Source organism: Leopardus geoffroyi, chromosome C2, assembly GCF_018350155.1.
Source record: "Leopardus geoffroyi isolate Oge1 chromosome C2, O.geoffroyi_Oge1_pat1.0, whole genome shotgun sequence".
NCBI lineage: Eukaryota > Metazoa > Chordata > Mammalia > Carnivora > Felidae > Leopardus > Leopardus geoffroyi.
Genome location: NC_059333.1, coordinates 43,876,466 through 43,887,428, shown reverse-complemented (window position 1 = coordinate 43,887,428; position 10,963 = coordinate 43,876,466). Strand labels below are relative to the sequence as shown.

General features: G+C 38.9%; 1 pseudogene; it reads right to left on the bottom strand.

The window, feature by feature from the left end:
• Window positions 1-6,388: 6,388 nt before the first annotated feature.
• On the bottom strand, window positions 6,389-6,788 carry LOC123576082 (annotated as a pseudogene).
• Between the last annotated feature and the right edge of the window lie 4,175 nt (window positions 6,789-10,963).

Genomic DNA, 10,963 nt, shown 5'->3' with positions numbered 1-10,963 from the left:
CACCTTGATTGCACAGACAGGAATAGGGTCTGGACACCATAGCTGGCCTGCTGCCTCAGCAAGCCCAGGCTCCTAGTCCATACAAGCCCCAGAAGCCCTGGGACAGAGAAAAAAAAAATCCATGGTGTAAAAAAAGCAACTAGAATATGAAGGAAGTAGCCCTAGAACTCTGCCAAATGGTGGGGGAGTTGCTGGGGCTCTATGTGGGAGGGGCTGGTGAGCCCCATAGATTATGTTCCCTCTGACCTTGATGGCATGGATAGCAGCAGCAGGGTCTGGGCACCCCCCTCATCAGCACCTCGCCTCAGCTCCAGCTGCCCCACCCTGCGTCCTAGAATACACTGCCCGTGCTGGCCTTAACTCCAGTTCCTCTGCCACATCACCTCCTGTACTGAGCACCCCGTGACACCCCAGCTTACACCCGGTTTGTCTTCTGCAGTTCTGCCAAGGTGCACTCTGTGTGGAAAGCCCTGGGACACCCTGGCATATGCCCACTGCAATTTCAACTATCCTGCCAGGATGCCCTCTGTGCATACAGCTCTCTGGGCATAGAGCCCCCGACCTCCCCAACTTGCACCTTTTTCAGCGTCAGCCATCCTGACAGGATGCCCTCTGTGCAGAGAGCCCAGGGACTGCCATGGCCCATGCCCACTTCAGTGTTAGCTATACTTCCCGGGCATCCTCTTTACAAAGAGCATTTGTACTCCCTGGGTTGTACCCACTTCAGCCTTAGCTGTCCTGCCATGTGGCCTCTGTGTGGAGAGCCCAAGGACTACCCCCACCCATGCCCACTTTAGCTCTGGCCATCCAACTAAGTTAGCCCTCAGTACAGATCCCCTAGGAGCCCCAGTCCATGCCAGCCACAGCTCAAACTAAACAGCTGCAGTTACCAGGCACACACAGTCTACAAAGCAGGAGACCATACACAATATCGCTCCCAAGGCTTAGGAGAGGTAACTATTCTAATTCATAGAAACAAACACAGGAGGTCAAGCAAAGTGAGGAGATAGAGGGATATACTCCAAATGAAACAACAAGACAAAACCTCAGAAAAAAGACTAAATGAAACAGAGATAAACAATATACCTGATAAAGACTTTCAAGTGGTGATCATAAAGATGCCCATCAGACTGGAGAAAAAAGTGGATGGACTTAGAACTTCAATAAGAGATACAAAATATAGATAAGAACAAATCAGAGTTGAAGAGTACAATAACTGAAATCAAAAATACATTAGAGGGAATAAATAAGAGGTTAGTGGATGCAGATGAATGGGTTGACTGTCTAGAACACAGGGTGATGGAAAGCGCCCAAGATCAACAGCAAAAAGAACAATGGATTTTAAAAAATGAGGATAAGTTGGGCACCTGGGTAGCTCAGTCCCGTTCGGCTCAGGTCATGATCTAGTGGTTTGTGAGTTCAAGCCCCACATCGGGCTCTGTGCTGACTGCTCAGAGACCGGAGCCTGCTTCGGATTCTGTGTCTCCCTTTCTCTCTGCTCCTCCCCCTGTGCACTCTGTCTCTCTCTCTCAAAAATAAATAAACATTAAAAACATTTTAAAAATTGAGGATAGGTTAAAGTCCTTTTTGGAGAACCTCATGCAAACAGACATTCATGTTATAGGGGTCCCAGAAGGAGAAGATTAAAAAAAAGGGAGAAAACCTATTAAAGAAATAACTGAAGACTTTCCTAATCTGGGAAAGGAAACTGATATCCAGGTTCAGGTAGCACAGAGATTTCCAAATAAGATGAACCCAAGGAGGTCTACACCACACACATAATAAGTAAAATGTCAAAGATTAAAGATAAAGAGAGAATTTTAGAAGGAGCAAGAGAGAAAAAGAAGTTACGTAAGGGAAATTCCATACAGATATCAGCTGATTTTTCAGCAGAATCTTTGCAGGCCAGAAGGGAATGGCATGATTTACTCAAAGTTCTGGTAGGAAAAAACCTACAATCAAGAATATTCTGCTGAGGGGCGCCTGGGTGGCGCAGTCGGTTAAGCGTCCGACTTCAGCCAGGTCACGATCTCACGGTCCGTGAGTTCGAGCCCCGCGTCAGGCTCTGGGCTGATGGCTCATGATGGCTCAGAGCCTGGAGCCTGTTTCCGATTCTGTGTCTCCCTCTCTCTCTCTCTGCCCCTCCCCCGTTCATGCTCTGTCTCTCTCTGTCCCAAAAATAATAAACGTTGAAAAAAAAAATAAAAAAATAAAAAAAAGAATATTCTGCTGATAATGTTGTTAACTACTCAGAATTGATAGATAAAAGTTTCACAAACAGAAGTTAAGAGTGTTTATCACCTATAAACAGGCCTTAAAAGAAATGTGGAAGGGACTTCTTTACAGGGAAAAGAAAAGACTATACTTAGAAGAAAATTATGAACAAAAATATATAAATATGACGACATATACATGCAATATGGATGTGGAAGTAAAAAAGGTAATTCTTTTAAAATGTGTTTGAACTGAAGTGACTATCAACTTAATATAGATTGCTATGTACTTAGGATGCTATAGATAAACCCTATGTTAACCACAAACCCAACACCTATAATAAATACACAAAAAATAAAGAGAAAGAAAACCAAGGATAATACTTAAGAAAGTCATCAATCACAAGGAAAGAGAGCAAGAGAAAAAGAAACAGAGAACTACAAAAACAACTATAAAACATTAACAAAATGACATTAATTTCACACCTATCAATAATTATTTTAAATGTAAATGGTCTAAATGCTCCAATCAAAAGACAAGGAGTGCCGGAATGGGTTAAAAAACATGACTCATGATTATGCTGCCTGCAAGAGACTCACCTCAGACCTAAAAACACATACTGAGTGAATGTGAAAGAATGGAAGTTCTGGATACTCAATGCTATCAGCTTTTCTGTCAGTCCAAATAGGAAGGGCTTGTTTTTCTAGCACTGAGACAAGAAAAATGTAAATTATGGGGCATTTTTATTTCCCTTCCCATGCTGGCATTCATCCACTTAATAGCTTGCTTGCCTGCCTTTTTCCAAGTGACTGGTGTAGCTACTCTCCATTCTACTGGTTATACAGGGGGTCATAGGTTTTCACTATATTCTCCATTATCCCCAATTACATCTCACCATTAAGTCTGCTTTCCTAGCTACAGAGTGCATGGATGAGAAGAGACGCTTGAAAGTGGAATCTAGACTAAAATATGAAAACAACTCAGGTCCAAGGTATAACATACACAAACCTGTGTCATCAAACTGAGCGGGTGATTCATTAACCAGTCAAGAAATTGTGCCCTTATTCCTTTTTTTCAAGGAAATCCACTAATGAGGGAACTGCGTGTTCAAAAAATCATCACCTTCTTCAAGGAGTCAGTTTGAGGCAAGGAAGGACAAAGAGACGCAGGGAGAATGGAGAAAACAGGAACAGTAGAGAAAGAAGGAAAGCTCTGATAAAGGGGAAGTGCCTTTAAGTCTCACATTTCCTTTCTTTTTTTTTTTCTCCAATATTTTGCTCTGGTTATCCAAATCATATTTCATTTTCTTCTTAGAATTATATCCCCCCAAATACCCATAATTAATTTATTTGGGATGAAACCCAAGAATCCCGGAAAATACATTAGTTTATCCAAATCAAAAGAACTGTTCTTATGCCATTAAAGAACCAGATTCTTATATATCCATTCAAAATATGACAGAAAGATATCAGCTTTTTAAGAGGAAGAGCTAGAGTCAATATTCTTGCATTTTCATATTTTCCAACAATATGATCTGAATGGTGTTTTAGAACCTGTATTACCCATGCTATTCAACAGTAAAATCTTGAATTGAGAGAGTGTGGTGGTTTACCTAGTATTCCAAAAGAGTGGAGAGCTGGAGGGGAAACTTTTCTATAATTCATGGCCACTTACCTGACTATTGTGTGGCCACAGAACTTCAGCTGCATTGCTCAGTTCAGGAACTTCCAAACATACTGTCTTCATTACCAGAATTGTTGGGGAAATATAATTAAAAACAAAATCTTCTCAAAAACCTTTGCACAAAGATAAAAGAGAGATAAAACAACTTCATTATTGCATAAGCATTAAACCAGAATGTGATGTGCATCACAGATCATTTGCTAAGAGTTTGCAAAACCAGAAAGATCTCTCACCCTTTCAAAGAGCCACACAGACAAACACCATTTACATACATGTTCTCAAGAGAAACAATAACCAGTCTTCAAGTAAGAAGACTCGCCAGCATCTTCTGCAACTTGGAAAAAGGTAGTTCTGCAACTTGGCAAAAGGCACTACAAAAATTAGGCTCCTATTCTCCCCCAGAAATTGGAAGATTGAGGCCCTGTCCTTGTTGATGATTACATTTCAAGGCGATGGTTCCCTGCTTGTTGAAAGAGACATTTCTGGGTCATAAAGCCAGCAAGTGGCAGTTTTAGCTTTTAAAAAGATTTGCAAATATTTCAAGAAGACAGATAAGAATTCACTACTGTCAAGTTTTCTAAAGTAAATGCTCTAAGGAAAGGCAGTCTCTTCCCTTATTTTCAACAGAGAGAATTAAGTTTCTTATTTTTAATTTGTGTTTTGCTTTTACAATGGCAGTAAATAAGACATCTACTTTCTACTTATATTAGGGCATGCCAACAGCAGTAACAACTCCAAAATCTCAAGGGTTTCACCAAACAAAGACACATGCCTTGTTCACGTAAGTCTAAAGTCATGAAAACTGGGGTTCTCTCCATACCATCCTTCAGGGTTCCTAGAATTTCTCCCTGGTGATTTTTCCAGCAAGTATCAGGCAGAAAGGAAACAAAAGGAGAGGAGGGTCTCTCATGTTATTGTGTGGGAAGAGAGAATACCCTATTTTCTTTCCTATATATTTCAGACTTTTAAGCACATATTTTTATTTTATCTCCAGATAAATCTCCAAATAAATTTTATCTCCAAAAAATATTATTTTGCCTCCAAAATGCAGGTGCAAAAGAAGCCAAGCAAAGGAGTAGTCACTTTCTGCTTTTATTTATAGAAAGTCCATAACCTGGCAATGATAATTGCTGATGGTAGAAATAACAGTGGTTTTCTTTGGGGCATGGAACAGGTAAGGAGATGAAAGGAGTATTCCATACCCCCTTTGTTTTTTGGATGAAAAACTAAACTTTATTTTAAAAAACCAAACCACTAGGAAATATATCACAGCTTTGAAACACCCAATACAGGCTATATTGTCATTTCAAGTAATAAGTTACTAGAAAGACAAGAAGGTCTCTCTCAAAATGATAGGGTGCTAGAGCTGGGACAGCCCACAAGCTGCTACAGAAGGCCCAAGCAAAAGTGGCATTTGGTAACGAGGGAGTTTCTCCTCTTTTCCTTTAAAGGAATCACAGCTCACCCCTGAGCTGCTTACTTTTTCTCCTTTGACCTTCTTGTTGCCAAGGGAGTGTCTCAGGAGAGCTCTGTTGTTTCAGGGGGCTAAGTAAGCAATAATGAGTTTAAGACTTTTATTCCATTCTGGATTTTCCAAATTTAGTACTTAATAACTCTCTTAATTAAGAAGGCAACAGTTTCTCCCTCAATGTTTACTCCTGGATACTGGCATGTAGTGTAATCAAAACCCTCTTTCCCTTCAAGGGAGCGTGTTATTGCAAGATTGTCCTGTTGCTCTGCTGCAGTTAGCCTCAGGGCCCATCATAGCAACCAGAGGGAAGGTAGTTTCCCATAACCTGTGTAACATCGCCTCTCATGTTTTTACAGGGTCTCCTGGCTGAAAGATGTAATGTGTATTTCAAGAAATGCATATTAACATCTTGATAGCCAGAAACAGATATCCACAAGGAATTGTTCAAGCTCTTATCCAAACTACCTCTCCCAGCTCCACATCTTTAATCAACTTCATGATCTTCTATATAAAACAAAACCAAGCAAAACAAAGACCCAGAAACCATTTTTTCCCTTGCTAAATTAGTGACCTTGTGGATTTTGTTTTACAGCTTATGGAAATTGACTTAGAGGTCCTTCTGATAAACAGAAGGTTGGCAACAAATGGAAACACCTCTACTCACACTCCACCAGATTATAGGCAGTTTAGAGGAACCTGCCAGCTTGTTGGTGCCCATATACTAAGAAGAATCTGGTACCTTGGAGGGCTCAGGCTTGGTGCAAGGGAGATCCCTAGTGCCAAGACAAGCATGTGAAACTGAGGCCATCAAAACCTCTCCTGTGCTATGTCTGACCCAAATTTTAGCAGAAGTTTTTTTCGGTTTCGCTTTCTAAGGTTGAAACAAAGGAACCAGGGTTCAGAGGCAAGTGGCACATGCCTCAACTTTCTGCATCAAACTTCACTTCAAAGTCCAAAACTCCTATTTCACATTTTAAATAGATCCCTGCTGTCAGCTCTGATGGCCAATTGCAAAGACTTCTATTTCCCAATAGACAGGCGAGACGCCTTCATCTTCTTGGTCATGGTAGGGATGAGGTACATGTGGTCATCCACACACTTAGCCACTCAACTCTCCAGCTTCCATTTCACCTGACACTCTTTACTTCCTGAATCTATTGAATCTTTGGCTTCGTCATTGCAATGCATGGTACACAGGGCCAGGTGGTCCTGGAACTTATCCAATGCACTGGTCACCAGAAGCGCATGGCAATGCTCAATGTACTGGGGCATCAGCTGCAGTGGAAGCCCTACTGTCCTCACAACAGCTGGTGCTGCACTGGAACATGAGGCCTTGTATCTTCTGGACTTTCTCTCTCCCCAGACTCTTCACCACAGAGCATACCTCCTCCTGCCCCCAGAGCTGCTGCAGCTCTGTCATGGCAACCCTGTACTGCACCAAAAATATCCTATACTTTGTCTTAAATGATGAGTATATAGATTTTACGATCGTCAGAACTCATTTAAATATACACATAAGATCTTCAGATTTCAATATATATTTAAGTTATATCTCAATTTTAAAAATTTATTTTTGGGGTGGCTGGGTGGCTCAGTTGGTTAAGCCTCTGGCTCAGGTCATGACTTTGTGGTTTGTGTGTTCAAGTGCACAGTCTGCTTGGGATTCTCTCTTTCTTCCTCTCTCTGTCCTCCCCCTTCTCTCACTCTCTCTTTCTCAAAATAAGTAAACATTAGAAAATTTTATAAAAGATAAGTTTTCACAAAATAGGTGGAACTTTCCATTCACCATTCATCCATTCATTATTCACTTTTTAGTTTATTTATATTCTCTCTAAATATTCTTAGTATCTATTATATGCTAATTTACTATACATTATTTATACAATGGTAAATAAGACAAATGTGTAGGCTCTTCTAGTGGAATTCTCTCTACAATTGCAATTATGAATGCAGTAATGTTTCCCTATCACATTTCCCTATTATTTTGTTTTTTCTGTCTTTTAACAGTGTAAAAAATTTTAAAAATTGGAATTGCAAGTCTATTTTTTTACTTCTACTATTGTTTGTTTTTTTTCTTCCCTAGTCTTATACTAAGAAATTCTCAATTTTGTTTGAAAAATTTTAGTGAAGTTTTTATAGATAAGCCCCACCTCCAGTAATTGTAGAAAACTTTCTGTGCTATCTATTGCATTAAAAACAATCTCTGGGGGCGCCTGGGTGGCGCAGTCGGTTGGGCGTCCGACTTCAGCCAGGTCACGATCTCGCGGTCCGTGAGTTCGAGCCCCGCGTCGGGCTCTGGGCTGATGGCTCGGAGCCTGGAGCCTGTTTCGGATTCTGTGTCTCCCTCTCTCTCTGCCCCTCCCCCGTTCATGCTCTGTCTCTCTCTGTCCCAAAAATAAATAAACGTTGAAAAAAAAAAAATTTAAAAAAATAAAAAATAAAAAAAAAAAACAAAACAATCTCTGTATATCCTTATATTTTGATAACAGATTGCTGTTCATAGGGAATATAGACATATTTCCCAATTATGCTTACATGTACATGAAAAATTGTAGTAAACAAATCATATTAAAATGACAGCAGTTTCTGCACTTTGATATGTTTACGGCTTTACCTGATTAAATTTGGAGAACAAAATTGTTCCCTATAGCAATTTGTATAACTGCAATTCTAGCAAATAACCTGTTGTTGGGAAGTAAAGAATATATATGGCTCTATCATCTGAAACCTGCATTTCACTCAGGTTTGAAGTTTAATTTACTCTAAGCTGAACAAGCCAACAATGTTAGACACCTGTTAAAATGTCTAGCATATTCTAAGACCCATTAATACAAGATCTAATTGCAAAAACAGTGTGTATTAATGATTTTTGTTAATCACCCATGACTCAAGTATTATACTCAATTCTAAGCAGTGTGTTTTTACAACATGGTGATCAGAATAATAAAGGTTTTGGAAATAACAGAAATTCATTTAATCCTCACGGCAACTCTGAAACAGAGGTAGTGTCATCCACATATTTTACTGATGATGAGAAATAACTAACTTTATAAATCTGAGACAGTGAAGTGTGATGATGGAATGCCTATTTAGATGTATCATGACCATAAGGGCCATTCAATTAAACTGTCTCCTGCTATTAAATTATTTCTTTATCAGCAAATATTTTACATTTAAAAGTAACTCACAAATTGTGAAAGAAACCTGGATGCAAGAGAAATGTTAACATTTTATTTTAAAGGTAGTCGTAAATATCTAAAGCAAAGCAGAAAACAATGTTTATTTAGAGACAGTAAGTTTAAAAAGAAGCAGTGGATCCTGTGTGTGTGTGTGTGTGTGTGTGTGTGTGTGTGTGTGTGTGTGTGGCCTATATGTTATGTATAATTTAATTTATGTTCTTGGAATCACAAATACATTTAAATAGATTTCAGACAATCATTCTCCCCACCTGAAAATAGCTAGCAGTCTCTCTGAAACACAAGTAGATTTCAAATTTATAAAAGGGAGCCACACATTCTTGTTGAGCTTTCATTTTTGTAATGTAAGGGAAAAGAAGAACAGGTCATGACTAAATTTCATGCTCTCGTGAACCTTAAAATAATTTACAGAGTTATCAGGGCATTCATTCAATTTCCTTATTACCTAGCAGTTGTAGTACACAGGTATGCCCGACTAAAGAAAAACCTTTTTAATTTTGAGCCAAAATAAACTCTGCACATTTAACTTCTGGCAAAAATTACCTTAAAATGCATATTTGACATGTCATATGCTATATATATTTTACATATTTTGTATATGTTTAACTGTATTTGAAGCAAAAATCAATAATTTTAAATTGAACTAAGACATCACATTTAAAATGTTTCACATGTTAACGTTACTTGTTGTATTTTATTTTTCTTTATAGAATCCATAATGATCTTGATTACCCAGTTTGGTCCAGACATTGTTTTTTAAGTTTATTTATTTATTTTGAGAGAGCGAGCACAAGCGGAGGAGGAAGAGAGAGAGAAAGAGAGAGATAGGGAGAGAATCCCAAGCAGACTCTGCACTGTCAGCATAGAGCCTGATGTGGGGTTTGAACTCACGAATGGTGAGATAATGACCTGAGCCGAAGTCAAGAGTCGGATGCTCAACTGACTGAACCACCCAGGCTCCCCTGGTCCAGACATTTGTGTAGTGAGAGTGGGTCATCATATGCAAAGTTAACTTTGGGAAGCAAACTTGAAATGTAACCTGTACCATGTGCCTATCTTGATCTCCCTCCTTTCCGCTCCTACCCCTTTTTAAGGAAGCATCAGAGTCATGAAATAGTAACTTGCCATTCAATTATATTTGCTCCAGCATTATATTTGTTTCTAAAAAAAAAGACAAAACATTCAGAAGAGAGAATATGGGACCAGAAACTGTAAATAAAGAATAGACTGGAAACTTATCTGATGAAACTACTTGGAGATAAGTTCAGAACATTTCAGTGAAATTCTATACTCATGAGTAGAAGACAAGGGATGGTACTGTATCTTCACAATAGCTTTGTGGAATAATCCAGAAAGACAACTGTAAAGGAACTGTATTGAATTATAAATAACAGCCTCCAAAAGGAAGCAAATGAACTCTCATTTCAAAAACCCCTACACACTGAGGTTTTAATATTCTTTTAAAATCTAAACTCTTTTGTGGTAGGGATATTAAAATAGGGTGCTTCTTGGGGCGCCTGGGTGGCGCAGTCGGTTAAGCGTCCGACTTCAGCCAGGTCACGATCTCACGGTCCGTGAGTTCGAGCCCCGCGTCAGGCTCTGGGCTGATGGCTCATGATGGCTCAGAGCCTGGAGCCTGTTTCCGATTCTGTGTCTCCCTCTCTCTCTCTCTGACCCTCCCCCGTTCATGCTCTGTCTCTCTCTGTCCCAAAAATAAATAAACGTTGAAAAAAAAATTAAAAAAAATAAAATAAAAAAAAATAAAATAAGGTGCTTCCCCCGGAACTGAAAAAAAAAAATGTATGTATTTATATGTATAAATGTATAGACATATATGTATATATGTATTTATATGTGTGTATACATATATGTATATATGTATGTGTGTGTGTGTGTGTATGTATATATATATATATATATATATATATATATATATATATATATATATATATATATATATATATAAATATAATCACCAGAAACAAAGATCTGAACTTTGACTGTTGTTCTAAACCCATGTAGTAAGGGGTACCAATGTACCAAAATAAGAGTATGATTTTCTCTTAATCCTTCCTATGCTTTCCTAGTTTTTATAACCAGATGTATCCCTTAATTCTGGTTTTGTAGGCCAGGGCCCCATTAAATTTATGCAGTAAAACTCAGACAATCTGGTATTTTGATTTTCAGCTCTTGCTACTGCCATTCCCCATAACTCCCTTCATCTAAGATCTGTGCTCTGTTGTTTCCCGGCCTGGCAAAAGACTTACTTCCACCTAAAACAATATCTCATAAAACACATTTTTGTTAATGTCTTAAGCAGTATAATTATGCTTCCCAAATAGTTTCTGCCATCACACCAAAATTCTAGATCCTACCCACTGGAAAGAGGCCTTTTCTA